Here is a 19,906-nt window from a genome sequence, read left to right on the forward strand (position 1 = left end):
GTTTTATTTTATTTATTAAAATGATATAATTTTTCTATCTCCTGGTGAGTTACTAAAACACTGAAAAAATCTGGATCTTTCAATAATGTCTGGATCTTTGCTGGTGTAAGCCTTATGGGGACTGCGTTTCGGGATCACCTTCCACAAGTCAATCCTCGCTGCCACCCCAGTTTTTCAGGCTCCAGGAGCCTGAAGAACCAGGAAGGCACTGCCACCCTTTCCTCCCAGTCCCCCATTTTCCCCTTAAATTTATCGGAGAGGCCTAGTGCTGTCCTCAGATCTCTCAGACTAAACTCTTGGCATGTCATTTTGAGGATGGAGCCTGGCCTCTCTGGTAATTTTAAGGGAGGGGGAATGGGGGGCTAGGGCTGGAGGCTGGTGGCATCTAGTCATTCCCCCTCCCCCCCCCCCCCCACACACACACTATAAGTTTGGGATTTGGGTCCAGTGTGTGACCCAAGAGGAACTAAGATTTAAAATTCCAGTTCCTTTTGGGATTTAACCCTGCCTGGAAGGGCCCTGATAGGGCATGGAGTTCTATGTAAGACAGCTAGTACCTTATTCTGCACACCTGCTTGCCACTTTTTAAAATGCAAGGAAACACAGTACAATTCTGGCATGTTGGGACACACCCTAAAGGTTGTGGATAGCTTAAATAAACATATTAAACTGGGAACGGAAGCAGGTAGAATTTTCATAAATAACTCACACCCTGAAGCCATAACAAAGCTAATGGTTACATGGTAGTAGGAAGTGGAGAAGAGTACAACATCTCAGCCACTTAGTCATCAGTAGGTGTTAGGCTGTTCTTCCATCTCACATCTGACTCTATGGAATTAAAAACAATCCCACTATCTATCTAAAGATGTCAGGGCAGAATAAAATAAGATCAACTTTTTAAGAGACATTAAACTCTCCATCTTTTTTTACTGAGTATTTCCTGATAATCAAATTCTTCCTGAACTGGGGAAGCTGAGTCACAATACCTGAAGAGTCAATGTTTGCACTTGGTTTGAGAAAAGGTAATTGAACTCCCTCCTGTAAGGAAATCTCTATAACAAAGAATTCAGCAATTTCCAAGAAGGATTGTATCAAACAACAGTAATAGCTCTCAGCAACCGTTCCGCCAAACTTTGCTTCCACTAACCACCATTATATAACTGGCACTGCCTCTGTACTACCATTTTGTGACTGTATCATTCACCTTTTTGAAGGAAACACTGGGAAGGAGGATGGAGATAGCTTGAGAAACCCTGATTTGCCAAATCATTTCACAACCTCAAGTCTTCTGTTTCTACTGAGAAGTGGGAATTCTACACTTAGTCTCTCCTGTTGTCTTCCTTCTCTCTCCCACAACACCCAGTAAAGCCAAAATATCATCATCATTATCATCATTCCCACCATCATTATCATCGGCCATCTCTCGTGGCCAAGTATGATTGCCTTCCAAGTGTAGGTTCTTCATGGTGGCTCTGCAGAGACCTTTTCTTGATCTACATGTTCTTTCACAGTGAGGACATTGATTTCCAGATGGAAGGCGGTCCCAACAAAAACTGTCGTGATGTGTCTTCCTATTGACTCTTTTCTTCCTTTTGCCCTCCGTACCTCTTTGAATTCCACAGCATTGTTGTTAACAACTGATCTCCAGTTAGAATTCTCAAAGGCCAGAGTTTCCCAGTTTTCGGCATCTATGCCACAATTTGCTTTAAGCCCGTCTTTAAATCTTTTTTTGCTGTCCACCAACATTCCATTTTCAATCCTTGAGTTGAGAGTATGGTAACTGCTTTGGGAGATGGTGATCGGCTATTCGGACAATGTGGCTATTCCAGCAAATTTGATGGCGGTGGATCGTCACTTCAATGTTGGTGGACTTTGCTTCTTTCAGAATGCTGACATTTTCCATCTGTCTTCCCAAGAGATTTGCAGGATTTTTTTTGAGGCACACTGAGGGAATCATTCCAGAAGTCATGTGACGTCTGTAGACAGTTCGTGTTTCATAGGCATATAACAGGGTTGGAGAGACAATAGCTTTATAAACAAACATCTTGGTACCCCTACAAATGTCATGATCCTCAACCACTCTCGGCTTCATTTGGAAAAATGCTGCACGCACAGAGCTCAGACAATGTTGTATATCAGTGCTGGTGTTGACTTTTGTGGAGAGGTGGCTGCCAAAGTAGTGGAAATTGTCAGCACTTTCTAATGTTACACCATTAAGCTGTATTTCTGGCACTGGAGAGGGAATAGCTAGTGCCTGCTGAAAGAGCACTTTGGTTTTCTCGATGTTCTGTAAGAGGCCAAGCTTTTTGTATGCTTCTGCAAACGTGTTTAGTGTGGTTTGTAGGTCTTCGTCTGGCTGAGTGTAGACTACATTACCATCAGCATATTTTAGTTCTATAACAGACATCATTGTGACTTTGGTTTTGGCTTTCAGCCTGTTGAGGTTAAATAGCTTGCCATCTGTCCGACAGATGATTTCCGCGCTGTTGGGAAGCTTTCCACCAACAAGGTGCAATATCATAGTGATGAAGGAAGAAAATAAGGTTGGCACAATAACACATCCTTGTTTAATGCCTGATTCCACCTTAACATAATGCTGCACAATAGGCTCATCTATTACATGAGGCATCTGTTCCAGGGCCCTTCATGTAATGTGGTTTTCACCTAAGATCTAGAACTCTTTCTGGGGAGAGACTTAATTTGTTCCATCAGCCTGCATGCCACTGAAAGCGGAAAATACTGCACACAGTCAAAATATCTCCCCTGTTCACTTGCTGCCAATATCTCCCCTGTTCACTTTCTGCCCCATGAAGCGAGAGTAGCCAAAAGAAGGCTCTCTTATCTTGGGGTGCAGATTGCACATTCTGAGCTCCCAAAAGCAGTCCCTTCCATGATGCCAAATCTGACAGGAAACTCGGGAGCACAAAGGCATACAATGAGAAAAGTGTTTGCCACCTTTCTCAGCCAAACACTTGGAATGGGAGATGCCAAACACCTTGGAATGGGGATGCTTTTGGGAGCTCATGTATAACTTTAACCACATATCACAAAACTGCACAAAATGCAGACCTGTTCCTCTAAACGTTTCTCATTGCCAGTTCAGGCAACATCAATGCTAAGCATATAACATTCAGTGCAAAGAATGGTTATATGCTTAGCACATGCGTTGCCTGACTTAGCCTAATTTAAAACAATGCCCCCCTGAAAACAAGCAAAACCAAAACAATAACAACAAAAATCACCCAAAACTCTGCTATGAAAAATGATTCTGCATCTCCAGAAACAACAAAGGTTCTCAGTCTTCAGACCATTGGAGACCCAAACTTTAGTTTGAAGAAACATGGATTCCTGTGCATATTGCATATATCTTATTTGTAGTGCAAAATAACACAAAATAACAATACAATCTTTAAAATGAATAACAATTTTAGCCAACATAAACTTACCAGCATTTCAATGAGAAGTGTGGACCTGCTTTGGGCTGATTAGATAGTCAAGTTAATTGTGATTGTTGTTGTTGTGTGCCTTGGAGTCATGTCATACTTAGGGCCGTATCTGGCTTGTGGGACTTAGTTTGTTGACCCCTGTCCTAGACAAACTTAAGAAGAGGAAAGGGAAGTCATATTTTCCTCAATATCCATCTCAATAAAGGAAGTGGGAGACAAAATAGCCCACCCTTCACTGGAGGGCAACAGAAACAAAAGTACAGAAAGAGATAAAAATCCATTATTTTAGTAATACAACAGTTCTATTCACACATGTTCTCTTCTCTGCTTGAGATTCTCACACCTAAATTTTGTCAAAATTGACAGTTTAATACATTTTTTAAAATTTTCTAAACCTTTCTGCATCTTTCTCCTGCTGACTGAAGTGTTGTGTGTGCATTTTTTCAAATAGACACATATTTGTATACTGTTGCACTCTAGGCCAGGAAACCCTCTGAATTCAAACACCACAGTTGAGTAAAATGCAAGCAGTTTATTGAAGATAATTAAAAGCAAATAGGTAGAAAAGGTAGTTAGGAACAAATAATCCAGGAAAATAGTCCATGAAAACAAATACTGGAGCTTCCAAGACACAAACCCCAAAGTACTTGAACATTAATCAAATAAAGCACTTAACCATGAAATAACAAGGCATCCAAGGAATCCAAGGCATCCAGGAACCTGAGACGAGGTCTTGACTTAATTCCAACGTTGCTTTGTCTGGCTACAGACTCTGTACTTGACACTTTTATCCTTCTGATGTATTGTATATCCCAAGAACGGCTTTCTTCTCAGCCTTGAATCTCCTATCAGTCTCTGCTGCAATCTGGCAGAGCACCTGATAGCCAGATTTGTTTTCTTTGCTGACTGAAAACACTTCTCCGGTTCACTGGCTCATTAATTTCTGAAGCTAGACCAGGCGCCGAGCCTTTCTCAGGCTCAAGACATTGGGTTCCTCTGGAAGCAATCCAGGGCCAGGGAACAGACCATCATCCCCAAACCCTTCAGGAACATTTCCATCAGAAGAGGCACTTTGAACATGAACCACATTGTCCTTCTTTGCATCTAGAGCAACCTCATTGTCATTCTCTGCATCTAGAGCAACCTCTTCATTAGACACATGAACCTCATTGTCACTTCCATCATCCAAAGTACCCTGATTAGACAAAATCAGAGGCTGATCTCCAACAAATACATTTTTTTTTCAAATGGAAAATTGTTGTGTACACTTCAGGAAGTCCCTGAGATAATATCAGTGCATTGCAAGCCTTGGAAACTTGCTGGTTCCAGGGGCACGATGCACTTTGTCTTGATCCTAAAGATATAAAATGCAACAGCCACACATTTATTTCCTTAGTAAGAAAAAATGTTAGTTTCCTTGTTTGCATAGGAAAAAGCAAAAGTCCCCCAATCAGTCCTCCATTCTCACACACATATAAGAATATAGCCCTCAGTTATTAAGATTATCTGTTTATCCGTTGGACTTGGCCCAAGGTGTTATCCCCACATCATGGATGTGCTTTTACTAAAAGGGAAAGGAAAGAAGGAAGCACCTTGGGCTATCATTACTTTGAAATAACTTCTTTCCTAGTTTATCTTTTATTTTATTATCGGGGGGAAATTGTACTTATATTTTCTACACAGAAATATTTCAGGCGATAATGTAAAGAACAGGTAGGTCTGAGATAACAATCATTTGCTGATTAACTCAGAAATAGTGAAAAAGTCCTGAGGGAATTCTTATCGTCTTCTTGAAGGAACTTGAAAGGAGTACTGACACAATTAAACTCTTTTTAGAAATAGCTTTTGATCAACGGCAGTGGTACATCAGTATATTTTGGAATTTTCTGGTTTATTACTTGTTTATAAGTTTTTAATAACTCCAGGCATTGTTATTAAAATGTCTGCCTCCTGCTCTCCTCCCATACAACTCTTCCCTTTCTTTGAGGTTATTAGGTCTAGCCATTTGGTGTGTTTTATCATCACCTCACATAGGTATGGATGATGTAAATGTAGACAAAGCTTCTTGGCTTCAGCATCCTTAAAGTGGAACTCCCTTCACCAAAGGATGGATCTTCAATCCTATCACATATTTTCTTAAAATCCCCTGCCATTACCTGAAAATATTTCTGCTGCTGTCCCCCTCCCTTAGAAAATTTGACCACCACTGACTTGACCTCTTCTACTCTTGTTCTGTTGTCCTCCTGGGTGATAATTGTGTTTTGATTTGCTGTTTAAAGAAGAATTTTTGTGTTTGTGTCCATGTATATGAGAAATGATTTAAATGTTCAATTAAAGTTGTTTTAAGATTAATGCTTAGTTTGGGTTGAAACTTTATTTACTTATTTCATACATTTGTATCCCATCCTTCTCACTTCTGAGGGGGGACTCAGGGCGGCCTCACAATCGGCAACCATTAGATGCCCAACAAGACAATTAGAATAACAATTTTACATTTAAAACAATTGTTAAAATATCACATATAAAACATCCAATTAAAATGATGCAACTTGAAGTCATAATCCAGGTCAGTCCATTGTCAGTCCAAGAAATCATTCTCTTGAGGTTGCTGTAAGTTTTTTGGGCTGTATGGCCCAAAAAAGCATTCTCTCCTTACATTTCACCTACATCTATGGCAAGCATCCTCAGAGGTTGTGTCACCTCACAACCTCTGAGGATGCCTGCCATAGATGCAGGCGAAATGTAATATTGTGTAGACCTCTTGTGCTGGCCTCAATAGTGTGTAGACCTTTGGTGCTAGCCTTAATACTGTGTAGATCTCTTGTGCTGGCCTTAATATTGTGTAGACCTCTTGTGCCGGCCTAATATTGTGTAGACCTCTTGAGCTGGCCTTAATATTGTGTAGACCTCTTGTGCCGGCCTAATATTGTGTAGACCTTCTGTGCTGGCCTTAATACTGAGTAGACCTTTTGTGCCGGCCTTAATATTGTGTAGACCTCTTGAGCTGGCCTCCTTTGGATTGATAGATATACAATAGACCAACTGTGCTGACCGCCACTGTGTACACCATCCCCGGATGCCCCCATCCGCTCTCAGACCAACCGTCTAGAGGTACATCTGAATCATAACAACCTTATTCAAGTGGTATCACCATCATCTTCGTAAGAACGTGACTACATATTACTATCTTAGCACACTCTTCTGGTTGTCGCTGCTGCTAAGCTGATATAAGAACACAACAGCACTTTAAGGCGCCTGCCACCTGCTGCTAAATAACACTAGCACTTACGCCCCCTTCCTTATCCCTCTATGCCGCACTTTAGTGAATGCTGAGAACCAGTTTCAGGTTACCTATTGCACTTTAGATCTTGCACTTTATGTATGTGCCCAACGGCACGTAGTGTGTTGTTAACTGAGTGGTATTACTGACTGTGCTGCACTGAAGACTCTCGCACTCTCGCACTTTACGAACTATCCTAACTGGTGTGGCTGGAACGCCCCTTCCTTCTGAAGCTATTGTTATCCATGAGGTCCCCCACCCCCCTGTTGGTACTATCCCTGTTGCTACTGACTAGCGGAAGGGTCAGGGGAGGAGGTGGGCTGGAGCCTGTGGACAAAAATGGGGCGGGGAAGGGGGAGGAAGGGGAGCAAGGGTGTTGGCAGGGACCAACAAATCAAACAACTGATGAAGCAGGAAATAAGACCTTGATATTAGATCGCGGCATGGAGGGGGGGAGGTGTTCCACTAGCCGAGGGGCCCCCATAGAGGTCGTGGTGGGGAGGAGGAGATGCGGAAAAAGGAGACCTCGAATTTGGCCTAATTTGGACCGTTTATCTACATTAACAATTCCCAACCGGTCTCCTAAGGTAAATTGGTGTAACCAGGTGAGCGGGCCCTCGGGATTGAAGGTGGTGCTGCTGAACACCAGATTTGTCAACGGAAAAACGACCTGGATCCAGGACCTAATCCTGGAGGAGCGGGCAGATCTGGCGTGCATTACGGAGACCTGGTTGGATGAAGCTGGAGGCGTAAATCTGACCCAGCTTTGTCCTCCAGGCTTCTCCGTACAGCACCAACCGAGATCCGGAGGACGGGGAGGCGGGGTCGCAGTGGTCTATAGAGATTCCATCCTTCTGACCAGGAGCCCCATCCCGCAGACCACAAATTTTGAATGCGTCCACCTGAGGGTGGGTGACCGGGACAGAATAGGGATTTTGTTAGTGTACCGTCCACCTCGCTGCACTACAGTCTCCCTACCTGAGCTAGCGGGGGTGGTCTCGAGCCTGGCGTTGGAGTCTCAACGGCTTCTTGTGCTGGGGGACTTCAACATCCATGCCGCGGCGACCCTCACAGGAGCGGCTCAGGACTTCATGTCCGCCATGGCAACCATGGGGCTGTCCCAACGAATAACTGGCCCCACCCACTGTGCTGGACATACATTGGACTTGGTTTTCTGCCAGGGATGGGAGCAGGGTGGCGGGGTGGAGGAGTTGTTCATCTCTCCGTTGCCATGGACCGACCACTTCCTGATCAGATTTAGGCTCACTGCGCCCCCTAACCTCCGCAAAGGTGGAGGACCCATTAAGATGGTCCGCCCCAGGAGGCTTATGGATCCGAATGGATTCCTGATGGCTCTTGGGGACTTTCCCGCTACCTCGGCAGGTGATCATGTCGAGGCCTTGGTCGCTCTCTGGAATGGGGAGATGACCAGGGCAATTGACATGATCGCTCCGGAACGTCCCCTCTCAAGTAACCGAGCTAAACCAGCTCCTTGGTTCACTGAGGAGCTGGCAGCGATGAAGCGAAGGAAGAGGGAACTAGAGAGCGTGTGGCGCTCGGACCCAAGCGAGCCAAACCGAGCACGGTTTGTGTCCTTTCTAAGGGCATATGCCGCGGCAATAAAAGCCGCAAAGAAAACTTTCTTTGCGGCCACTATTGCATCTGCAAAAAACCGTCCGGCGGAGTTGTTTCGGATTGTCAGAGGTCTTTTGACTCCCGCCACCTCAGGCGGGAGCCCTGACAATTCGGCCACGCGCTGTGAAGCATTTGCTCGGTTCTTTGCAGACAAAGTCGCTTTGATCCGTTCTGGGCTGGACACCATATTAAATGCAGTCTCTGTGGATGTGACACGAGCACCTGCTTGTCCTGTTTTGATGGATTCTTTTCAGCTTGTGAAGCCCGAGGATGTGGACAAGATACTTGGAGGAATGAGGCCCACCACGTCCATCCTAGACCCCTGCCCATCCTGGCTTTTGAAGGAGGCCAGAGGGGGATTGGCTGAGTGGGTAACGGTGGTGGTTAATGCCTCCCTTCGGGAAGGCAAGATTCCAGCGAGCCTAAAACAGGCTATTATAAAGCCGCTGTTGAAAAAACCATCACTGGACCCCACTAAATTTGACAACTTTCGGCCTGTTTCCAATCTTCCCTTCTTGGGCAAAGTCATGGAAAGCGTGGTGGCCTCACAACTCCAGGTATTCTTGAGAGACACGGATTATCTGGATCCGGCACAGTCTGGTTTCAGACCGGGACATGGTACCGAGACGGTCTTGGTCGCCTTAGTGGATGATGTGCGCCAGGAGCTAGACAGGGGGAGTGTGTCCCTGTTGGTGCTCCTGGACCTCTCAGCGGCCTTTGATACTGTCGACCACGGTATCCTTCTGGGGCGCCTTGCGGAAATGGGTCTTGGGGGCACTGCTTTGCGGTGGCTCCAGTCATTTCTGGAGGGTCGTACCCAGAAGGTGTTATTGGGGGACTCCTGTTCAACCCCACAGCCTTTGACCTGTGGGGTTCCACAGGGCTCTATATTGTCCCCCATGCTGTTTAATATCTACATGAAGCCGCTGGGTGAGATCATCCGGAGTTTCGGGGTGCGGTGTCATCTGTACGCAGATGATGTCCAGCTCTGTCACTCCTTTCCACCTGCTACTAAGGAGGCTGTCGAAGTCCTGAACCGGTGCCTGGCCGCTGTAATGGTCTGGATGAGGGCGAACAAACTGAAATTAAATCCAGACAAGACAGAGGTACTCCTGGTCAGTCGCAAGGCCGAGCAGGGTATAGGGTTACAGCCTGTGCTGGATGGGGTCGCACTCCCCTTGAAGGCGCAGGTTCGCAGCTTGGGTGTGATCCTGGATTCATCGTTGAGCCTGGATCCCCAGGTTTCAGCGGTGACCAGGGGAACATTTGCACAGCTTCGGCTTGTGCGCCAGCTGCGCCCGTACCTTGGGAAGTCTGACTTGGCCACGGTGGTACACGCTCTGGTCACATCCCGTCTTGACTACTGCAACGCTCTCTACGTGGGGCTGCCCTTAAAGACGGCCCGGAAGCTTCAGCTCGTCCAGCGCGGCAGCCATGTTGTTAACGGGAGCAGGACGCAGGGAGCACACAACGCCCTTGTTGTTCCAGCTCCACTGGCTGCCGATTTGCTACCGGGCCCAATTTAAGGTGCTGGTGTTATCCTACAAAGCCCTAAACGGTTCCAGCCCAAAATACCTTACGGTCCGCGTCTCGGCCTACGAGCCCACGAGGACCTTGAGATCATCTGGGGAGGCCCTTCTCTCGATCCCGCCTGCCTCACAGGCACGTCTGGCGGGGACGAGAGAGAGGGCCTTCTCGGTGGTGGCCCCCCGGCTGTGGAACTCCCTCCCTGCTGACATCAGACAGGCGCCCTCCCTCATGGCCTTTTGTAAGGGCCTGAAGACGTGGCTCTTCGAGCAGGCTTTCAACTGAGTGCTATGTTACTGGAAATGACAACCGGAATGAATCTACAACTACGAGATTGATTATGATTCCATAATATGACGCAGCGGATTTTTAGTGTAATTTAAATGTTGTGTATTAGTGATGTTAGTTTGTTGTCCTGATTGCTTTGTAAAGTGTCTTTTTTGTATTGTACACCGCCACGAGTCGCCCTAGGGCTGAGAGCGGTGGTTAATAAATGCAAGAAATAAATAAATAAATAATAAAATTTTGGGCCATACAGCCCAAAAAACTTACAGCAACCCAGTGATTCCGGCCATGAAAGCCTTCAACAAATCATTCTCATTGTTGACACTGTGTCTGCTGCTTGAATGCTTGGCCCCACAACCAAGTTTTAAGTTTTTTCCTAAAGGTTAGGAGGAAGGGGGCCAATCTGATTTCATTAGCGAGGGCGTTCCACAACCAGCGGCCATCACCGAAAGGCACTGTCTCGTCCCCACCAGCCACGTTTGTGAAGATGGTGTGATTGTGAACAGGGCTTCTCCCAATGAACATAATCTCCAAGGTGGGTCGTAGAGGGAGATATGTTCAGACAAGTAAGATGGTCCAGAACCATTTAGGGTTTTATAGGCCAAAACCAGCAATTTGAATTGTGCTTGGTAGCAAATCTGCAGCCAGTGGAGCTGTCATAACGGAGGGTGGTATGCTCCTCCCTGTTATGTCAAATAAAGAAAGGTGTACTTGGTTGACAAGCAAGTGCCACATTGCAATATAAAATGCAACACATTAAACATCAACAAAATAAACATATAAATACATAAATGTTAAGACCACATACCTAAAACCATTGTCATCCTTTATATTGCTGCATATCAATTCTGTGTTGCACTATTCCCGAATGCCTGATCCCAGATCCATGTCTTAATTGTTTTTCTAAAAACAAGGAGGGGGCTAATCTAATATTGCAGGGGAGGGAGTTCCGCAGCCGAGGGGCCACCACTGAGAAGGCCCTGTCTCTCATCCACACCAGTTGCTCTTGCAAATGGAGTGGGACCAAGAGCTGGGCCTCCCCAGCAGATCTTAACATTTATCTAGTTCATAGAGGGAGATACGTGCAGACAAGTAAATTGGACCAGAACCATTTAGGGTTTTATAGGTAAAGCCAGAACTTTGAATTGTGTCTGGTCGCAAACAGGCAAACAGTGGAGCTGACATAACAGGGGTTTTATGCTCCCTGTATGTCGCTCCGGTAATGTATCTGGCTGTCACCCGTTGGACTACTTGGAGCTTCCAGACAATCCTCAAAGGCAACCTGACGTGGAGCTCATTGATGTAAGCTGATCTGAGTCCTTCTCGGGGTGCGAGGAGCAGGGTATAACTATAGGAAATAAATAAATAAACAAGCACCTCCTGTTGAAATTCTGCACAATCATTAAAGGTATATGAACTATCTCTAGTTTTCTATCTGGCAGCTGTAGAACTTCATATATGCATATTTTGTGTTTAGGGCATATACATATCACACAAAATTAGTTTAATCAAAGTTACCTTTGCATGGCGCTTTTAAGAAATGTAGTCATTTGTATCTACAATGACCTCTAATAGAAAAGTCTCCATAGTTGTCACAATTACCATTTTTGCCAAATAATAATAATAGAAACCATGGTAGATAAACCTGCATAGAATCAATATAGGTTTGTAATGTAAATTTAATATGCACCTACGGTGTAGAATTAATGCATTTGCACTACTTCCACTGTCATGGCTCAATGCTATGGAGTCTTTAGGTCTTTAGACTTGTCTGCTAGAGAGAGCTGGTGTCATACCAAACTACAAATCTCAGGATTTCCTTGCATTGAGCCAGAGGAGTTAAACTGATATCAAGCTGCGTTAAGTAATTAATTATTATAATTATTTAATTGTAACTATAATTATTAATTATATTAATTAATGCATTAATTAATTATTTGTGTGCCTTGATGCATACAAATATGTCTCTTCTGAAATGCATCTTTCTACTTACTGCATTTTTTTCGAAATAATTAACAAATATATAGTTGGATGTTAATATTAATTCATTGCATTGTACCATTTTGTTGTAGAACCTTGATTTGTGAACTACTGAAATACAGAGGTATTTGAATGAGTTGTATCACCAATGAGACATATAATTTCAAGTGTGTAGGTCATTCCAAGATTAGTCTCTCTTCAGACCTGCAATTATGTTGTCATAAGGTGATAAGCGTAATGATAATTGGATTATTTTGCTTCCTTTATCCCAGCGTAACTTCTACTTCAGAGGATACAAACTCATAAGTACCAAGGTTGGCCCAACAGGTTTAGAACAATGCTTCTTGTGTATGTAGTAGTGTGAATTGATACTTCAGAATTCTCTCAGTATTGACTTTGAAATTTTAGGAGGATTAACAGTGCTTCCAGTTGGCAGACAAACTGGCAAATGGGACACCAAAAACTGGAACTCTGACAGGAAATTCATTTGAAGAAAGGCTTCCTAATGCAGTATTTTAGTGTGTTGGCAGCTTTTAAGCAAATGCCATCTGATGAACTTGTTGGTAATGTCTAGACTAGAGGCATCTCAACCTGAGGAGCTCCCAAGTGTTTACCCCTTTCCTTGCCCTCCACCAGGTCATATTTATTTATTTATTTATTTATTTAGAAGATTTATATACCGGCCTTCTCCACCTCGATGAGGGACTCAGGTCGGTTTACAGAGCATAACAAATACAATCATATAAAACAACAATTACAGATCAATACATATTAAAATAGTACAACTTAGTACAATAAAAACATCATCATTACATCATTACAATATGCCAAATCGTCACTCCAGTCGTAGTCAAAAACAAATTCATAGTCACAGTTCATCGTGGGTCATCACAGGGAAGGTTCTAGGTTCAGTCTTCGAATGCCACCCTCCAGAGCCATGTTTTTAGCGATTTCCTGAATGTCAGGAGGGAGGGGGCAGATCTAACCTCTGGTGGGAGGGAGTTCCAAAGCCGGGGAGCCACCACAGAGAAGGCCCTGTCCCTCGTCCCCACCAACCTCGATTGTGAAGGTGGTGGGACCGAGAGCAGGGCCCCCCCAGAAGATCTTAGTAGCCTTGATGGTTCATAGGGGAGAATCCGTTCGGACAGGTAAACTGGGCCGGCGCCGTTTAGGGCTTTATAGGTCAACACCAGCACTTTGAATTGTGCCCGGAAGCTGATAGGCAGCCAGTGGAGCTGGCGTAGCAGAGGGGTCGTATGATCTCTGTACCCTGCTCCTGTTAGCAATCTGGCTGCCGCGCGTTGGACTGATTGAAGCTTCCGGGCAGTCTTCAGAGGCAACCCCACGTAGAGAGCATTGCAGTAGTCTAAACGGGATGTAACCAGAGCGTGGACTACCGTGGCCAAGTCAGACTATATGAAAGATACTATATCATATATGAAACAAAGCACTGTTTTGCTTAACTGTTCACAGACGTAAATCAACTATCAGTGCCTGTGCCACGTCCTCTGTAACACAACTCCAAACCCTCTTCTCCACCTATGTTTACTCTTTGGATAATTTGGTTGAAATTTAATTATTGGCAGTATGCTGGTGCTTTGTATTTGTGCACTTTGCATTTGCATACTTGTTCACCAGAGTCAAAAGGAGATCTGCCTTTCACCTAAGATCAACAGCAGAGTGGATTGAAATTTGAAGAACTCACCTTTGTCCTCTTACTTTCAACTTGAATCTGATTGTCATTGCATGAAGAATTCTGGAAGGAAAAGGAAAATATAGTTCTGAGCCTGATAATCTGACTGACTGGAGAGTTAAGGCAAACTTTTAAGTTGTGTTGCCAGTACAAAAGTATAACCTTAAGGAAAGATGTGAACTATATACAAAAAGTGAAGAGCAACAAAACTATTGCGCTGAAAATTAGTCTGGAAATGCAAGTAATAAGTGTTTGTTATGTTGCATAATCTGAATAGAGAATTGATGGTTTAGCACAGAGGTCCTCAAACTAAGGCCCAGGGGCCAGATACGGCCCTCGAAGGTCATTTACCTGGCCCTCCCTCAGGGTCAACCTAAGTCTGAAACTACTTGAAAGCACACAATAACAACAACAATCCTATCTCATCAGCCAAAAGCAGGCCCACACTTCCCATTGAAATACTAATAAGTTTATATTTGTTAAAATTGTTCTTCATTTTAATTATTGTATTGTGTATAAGTGTTTTTTTGCACTACAAATAAGATATGTGTAATGCACATAGGAATTCGTTCTTTTTTTTCAAATTATAATCCGACCCTCCAACAGCTTGAGGGACTGTGACCTGGCCCTCTGTTTAAAAAGTTTGTAGACCCCTGGTTTAGCAGTTTCTCAACCTGGAGGTCGGGACCCTTGGGGGGCTCATGAAGGGGTGTCAGAGGGGTCACCAAAGACCATCAGAAAAGACCATCAACAGTACTTTCTGTTGGTCAAGTGGGTTCTGTGTGGGAAGTTTTGCCCAATTCTACGTTGGTGGGGTTCAGAATGCTCTTTGATTGTAGGTGAACTATAAATCCCAGTAACTACAACTCCCAAATGTCAATGTCTATTTCCCCCAACCTCCACCAGTGTTCATATTTGGGCATATTGAGTATTCATGCCAAGTTTGATCCTAATCAATCACTGTTTGAGTCCACAGTGTTCTCTGGATATAGGTGAACTACAACTCCAAAACTCAAAGTCAATGCCCACCAAACCCTCCCAGTATTTTCTGTTGGTCATGGGAATGCTGTGTGCCAAGTTTGGTTCAATTCCATCGTTGGTTGAGTTCAGAATGCTGTCTGATTTAGGTGAACTATAAATCCCAGTAACTACAACTCCCAAATGACAAAATCAATCCCATCAGTATTCAAATTTGGGCATACCATTTATTTGTGCCAAATTTGGTCCAGTGAATGAAAGAAAATACATCCTGCATATCAGATAGTTACATAACAGTAGCAAAATTACAGTTTTGAAGTAGTAATGAATGAAAACAATGTTATGGTTGGAGGTCAACACAACATGAGGAACTGTATTAAGGGATTGTGACATTAGGAAGGTTGAGAAATATTGGTTTAGCATATGATTAGACTTCCATTTTTTAAAAAGGTTATAAACCAACTCACTAGATCTTATTTTAAAGATTTCTGTTTCCACAGTCCTATCTGTTTGAAGCTGAATGATATCATCCTATCTGAAGCCTAACTGATATTGGAAAAAAATCCATTTATGACATTTTTGGCCTTACAGTTTTATTTTGAGATTAGAACTCAAACTTTAAGTCACTTTTACTTATATTACATTTTAGCTATCAGCTTTTCAAACTTCTCCTGGATGTTGAATATCAGTTCGTTTTAGCTTCTGTTCCATCACCTCCAGGATAATATATGTTGCATCCAGGCCTTGTTGTAAAGCTTCAAAAATGCAAATAAAAGGCATTCTGTGAATAATGCAAATACCAAAAGCCCAAACAGAACCTCTCGCATTTGCCTGTTTGTTGGCTCTACTTTGAAGAGATAAAAGCAATATTCAAAACTTAGAACATTCAAGCATTGCTCAGAGAAACTAAAATGCAAAAGAAAACTAATGCAGTATGATGAAGCAGGGGAAGACCCATATTTTCGTCAGAAAGAAATGGGTTCAAGCGTCAGATGAGTTAGTTGATGATTGGTGGAATGACCATTTTCCACATTGGCATTGTTCAGGGGATGGTTGCAGAACCTCAAGACATTCTCCCCATTTTATTGCCTTGGGAATAATGAGAAAAACTGGGTTATTTGCATACTACAATAATAGAATCACTGAATTGAAAAACACCACAGGATCACCTAGTCCAACCCCCTGCCATGCAGGAACACACAATCACAGCACTCCCAATATAAGTGGCCCTCCAACCTCTGTTTAAAGATGCCCAGAGGATACCACCATGCTTCGAGGCACCATATTCCACTGTCAAACTGTTCTTACTATCAGGAGGTTCTTCCAAGGTTTAGGTGGAAGCTCTTTCCCTGCAATTTGAATCATTACTTTGTATCCTATCCTCTAGAGCAGTGGTTCTCAACCTGTGGGTCCCCAGATGTTTTGGCCTTCAACTCCCAGACATCCTAACAGCTGGTAATCTGGCTGGGATTTCAGGGAGTTGTAAGTCAAAACACCTGGGGACCCACAGGTTGAGAACCACTGCTCTAGAGAAGTGTTTCTCAACCTTCCGAATGCCACAACCCCTTATTACAGTTCCTCATATTGTGCTGACCCCCACAACATGAGGACTTCATAACTGTAATTTTGCTTCTGTTATGAATAATAATACAAATATATAATATGCAGGATATATTTTCATTCACTGGACCAAATTTGGCACAAATACCCAATATGCCCAAATTTGAATACTGGTGGGGTTGGAGGGGGGATTGATTTTGTCATTTGTGAGTTGTAGTTGCTGGGATTTACAGTTCACCTACAATCAAAGAGCATTCTGGACTCCACCAATGAGGGAATTGAACCAAACTTGGCACACAGAACTTCCATGACCAACAGAAAATACTGGAAGGTTTGGTGGGCATTGACTTTGAGTTTTGGAGTTGCAGTTCACCTACATCCAGAGAGCACTCAAACAACATTTTTTTAGGATCAAACTTGGCATGAATACTCAATATGCCCAAATGTGAACAGTGGTGGAGGTTGGGGAAAATAGACCTTGACATTTGGGAGTTGTAGTTGCTGGGATGTATAATTCACCTACAATGAAAGAGAATTCTGAACTCCACCAATGACAGAATTGGACCAGACTTCCCACACATAACCCCCATGACCAACAGAAAATACTGTGTTTTCTGATGATCTTTGATTACCCATCTGACACCCCGCTCATGACCCTCCCAGGGGTCCCAACCTCCAGGCTGAGAAACGCTGCTCTAGAGCAACAGAACACAAATTTGTCCTCCTTAATAAAATAATTAAACATGACTGTCATGTCCCCTCTTAACCTTCTCCTCTCCAACATACATAAGCTGCTCCTTGTAGGACTTGACTTCCAGATCTTTTCCATTTTGGTCACCCAATTTAAAGTGTTTGTCATTTTGTCTGTCACAGTAATTTGCATGCTTGATCATGGAGTAATCAGCCTCAGTGTGCTATGTAAGGGAACTCAAATAAAAATTGCAGTAAAGTTTTAGACCCACTCTACAAAATACAAGTTTCTTCCTCACTTCCAATTTTGGCATTGCTGTTGTTGTGATGATGATATTCTAAGAGGAACAAAGTTTGACATTGTTATTAGGTTTGATTCTCAAGATCTTTGCACAAGTTCAAGACTGATTGACCAACTCCAACTTTTTCTGGAAATGGCTGGTTTCCATCTGTTTTACACAAAACTTAGTATGCTTTTCTTGCAGGTCGGAACCCAGCCTCAGGATTTCAGATCTAAATCACCCATAAGCACCTCTGTTCTCGATTGTTGTGTCTAAAAATGCAAGGAAAACCACACATAAAGTCAATGGTAGAGGGTATCATATTTCAAATTATAACTGCTGTGTCTCTTCTCCCTCATACCAAATAATATAATGAAGCTAATTATCCTACCCTTTTCCTTCCTTTTTCAACAAGTATCCAGAAGTGAAGGTCTTTCTATCCTAAGCCCCCCAAATCTAGGCTAAATGTAACTGACAGCAAAGCTACCTTTCTGGATGAACAGCAACCAATTAAGCATTGTTGTAACTGCTGACAAAACACACATTGTAACTGCTGACAAAAGAGCATCAGGTTGTGAGAGCATTCAACAGCACCAGTAGACTCCTAAATTTCATTGCAGTTCCTACAAACAAGAATGAGTAATGTAAATGTCTTAGAAACTATGTGTTTTAGCCACAATCCATTGCCCTTTTCCATCACTATGTCCAGTCTGGTTTCCTCCTAGTAGCTACCAATTAATGCCAAAGCATCTTCCAAATCCCACTTTAATATACATCCCAGAACAAGACATACAACAGTGATCTCAATATAAATCCAGTTGTAGCATCAGTGAATTCAATGTCATTGGGCAATGAATCTGATGTTCTACACTTTCTTCAAAAGAGTTATCCATGGTGCTGAAACTTGTGTCCAAACTAATATCAGCACCTTAGATGACTCCTTTAAAGTTGTGGTTAAAACTCGCAGTGGATTCACCACCCCCACTGACACGGGACACACCAGCTGCCAGTGGAATCTAGTGTTCCTTTGTGTGGTTGCTAAGCTTCTTTTCCCAGCTGGGCTGTTGTACCTTTTCAGACTTTCCTGATCATTTGCAAGCTTTGATGTCTCGACAGCCTTCTTTTCCCAGTTGGGTTCTTGTACCCTTTTAAGCTTTCCTGTACATTTGCAAGCTTCCATGTCTGTGTGACAGTTGAAAACTGCCACTAGCATGCTGACTCACTGATGGATAAAATTGTTCTCTGTTACACTGCTAACTATCATGCAAATGTTCCAGAACCCTGCCAACCTAAATAAAAGGCCAGTAACTCTCTTAATCTGTCTGCTTTCAGAATGTTCTCCATGACTGATGCTGTTCAACAAAAGCTCGGACTATCTCTGCAGTTCTCTTTATGATAGCGCAAGGGATCAAATAGGATCGTGTAATTTATTTTTATGTAAGATGACTTCAGTTCTGCTTTTGAGCTGAAGAGCAGTGTGCAAGGTGACTAACAATTCCTTTTTAAACTTTTATCTATATCAGTGGGACATTTGGGTCTTCCAGAGTCATGTTTTCTTACAGAATTCACACAGATCTGGGCTTACAAGGCCAACGTTTTGGTTTAATTCCATCGTTGGTGGAGTTCAGAATGCTCTTTGATTGTAGGCGAACTATAAATCCCAGCAACTACCAAATGACATCATCAGTCCCTAACCCCACCAGTACTCAGATTTGGGCATATCGGGTATTTGTGTCAAATTTGGTCCAGTATATAAAAATATTTCCTGCATATCAGATATTTATATTAAAATTCATAACTAGCAAAATTACAGTTATGAAGTAGCAACAAAAATAATTTTATGGTTGAGGGTCACCACAACATGAGAAACTATATCAAGGGGTCACAGCATTAGGAAGATTGAGAAACACTGTATGAAATAGTCTTTGGAGTCCCTTTGAGTTTTCTGATTCTATGGTTTATATCAAGTAAAGCAGTTATGTTAGAAAGGGTTTCTTCAAAATGGTTTCAGACCTAGGGTAATTCCCAACTTTTGCAGTTCCTGAATATGCCAGAAATGGTTCCTGATGAGCAAAGCAGTGACAGAAAAAGATTTCTGTGTTCACAGGGTAAATAAAAGATTCATTTGCAGTCTAGAGATAAAATGACATGGCAACAACACTACGTTGGTGACGTCAGGCTATAGAAATACTAGTCAAACAGGCTATACTGCTGCATAACATTGGTTCACGTCCAAACTGGCTCTGTGTTGCATATTCCAGTTATGTATTTTTTGGAGTACGTCCTTGTAGCAATGTTAATAGTCATCCCAGTCTAGATAGACCGCATGCCAATGCTTCCCGTAATGATGTATCTTCAAAAAGACTAGCAAGATGGCTTTACCGATTGTGTTTGTAGCCGCTCAGGATTGCTTTGGAATCTTATTCAGGATTTTTTAGTGAAAAGTCTTTATCAATCCAAACTGTTACAGAAGTGATGAATGAGTTAAAAGGTACACTACGTTTTTGCACTTAGTTCCAGCAGCTGGGCATTATAGCCCTGACAGGAGACC

The 19,906-nt window shown here is 43.0% G+C and overlaps 1 protein-coding gene across 7 annotated transcripts in view; it reads left to right on the forward strand.

The window, feature by feature from the left end:
- C5H4orf19 (chromosome 5 C4orf19 homolog) overlaps positions 1 to 19,906 on the forward strand; it is a 75,857-nt gene that overhangs the window by 43,903 nt on the left and 12,048 nt on the right. For 3 of the 7 annotated variants that reach the window (XM_067469013.1, XM_067469017.1, XM_067469015.1), the window contains exon 2: positions 10,556 to 10,708. The exons of the other annotated variants lie outside the window; for them this stretch is intronic. The gene's annotated coding sequence lies outside the window, so the exon portion shown is untranslated. The remainder of the gene's footprint in view (positions 1 to 10,555; positions 10,709 to 19,906) is intronic. 7 annotated transcript variants of the gene reach the window in all.

This window comes from Anolis sagrei, chromosome 5, assembly GCF_037176765.1.
Source record: "Anolis sagrei isolate rAnoSag1 chromosome 5, rAnoSag1.mat, whole genome shotgun sequence".
In the NCBI taxonomy this organism is placed as follows: Eukaryota; Metazoa; Chordata; class Lepidosauria; order Squamata; family Dactyloidae; genus Anolis; species Anolis sagrei.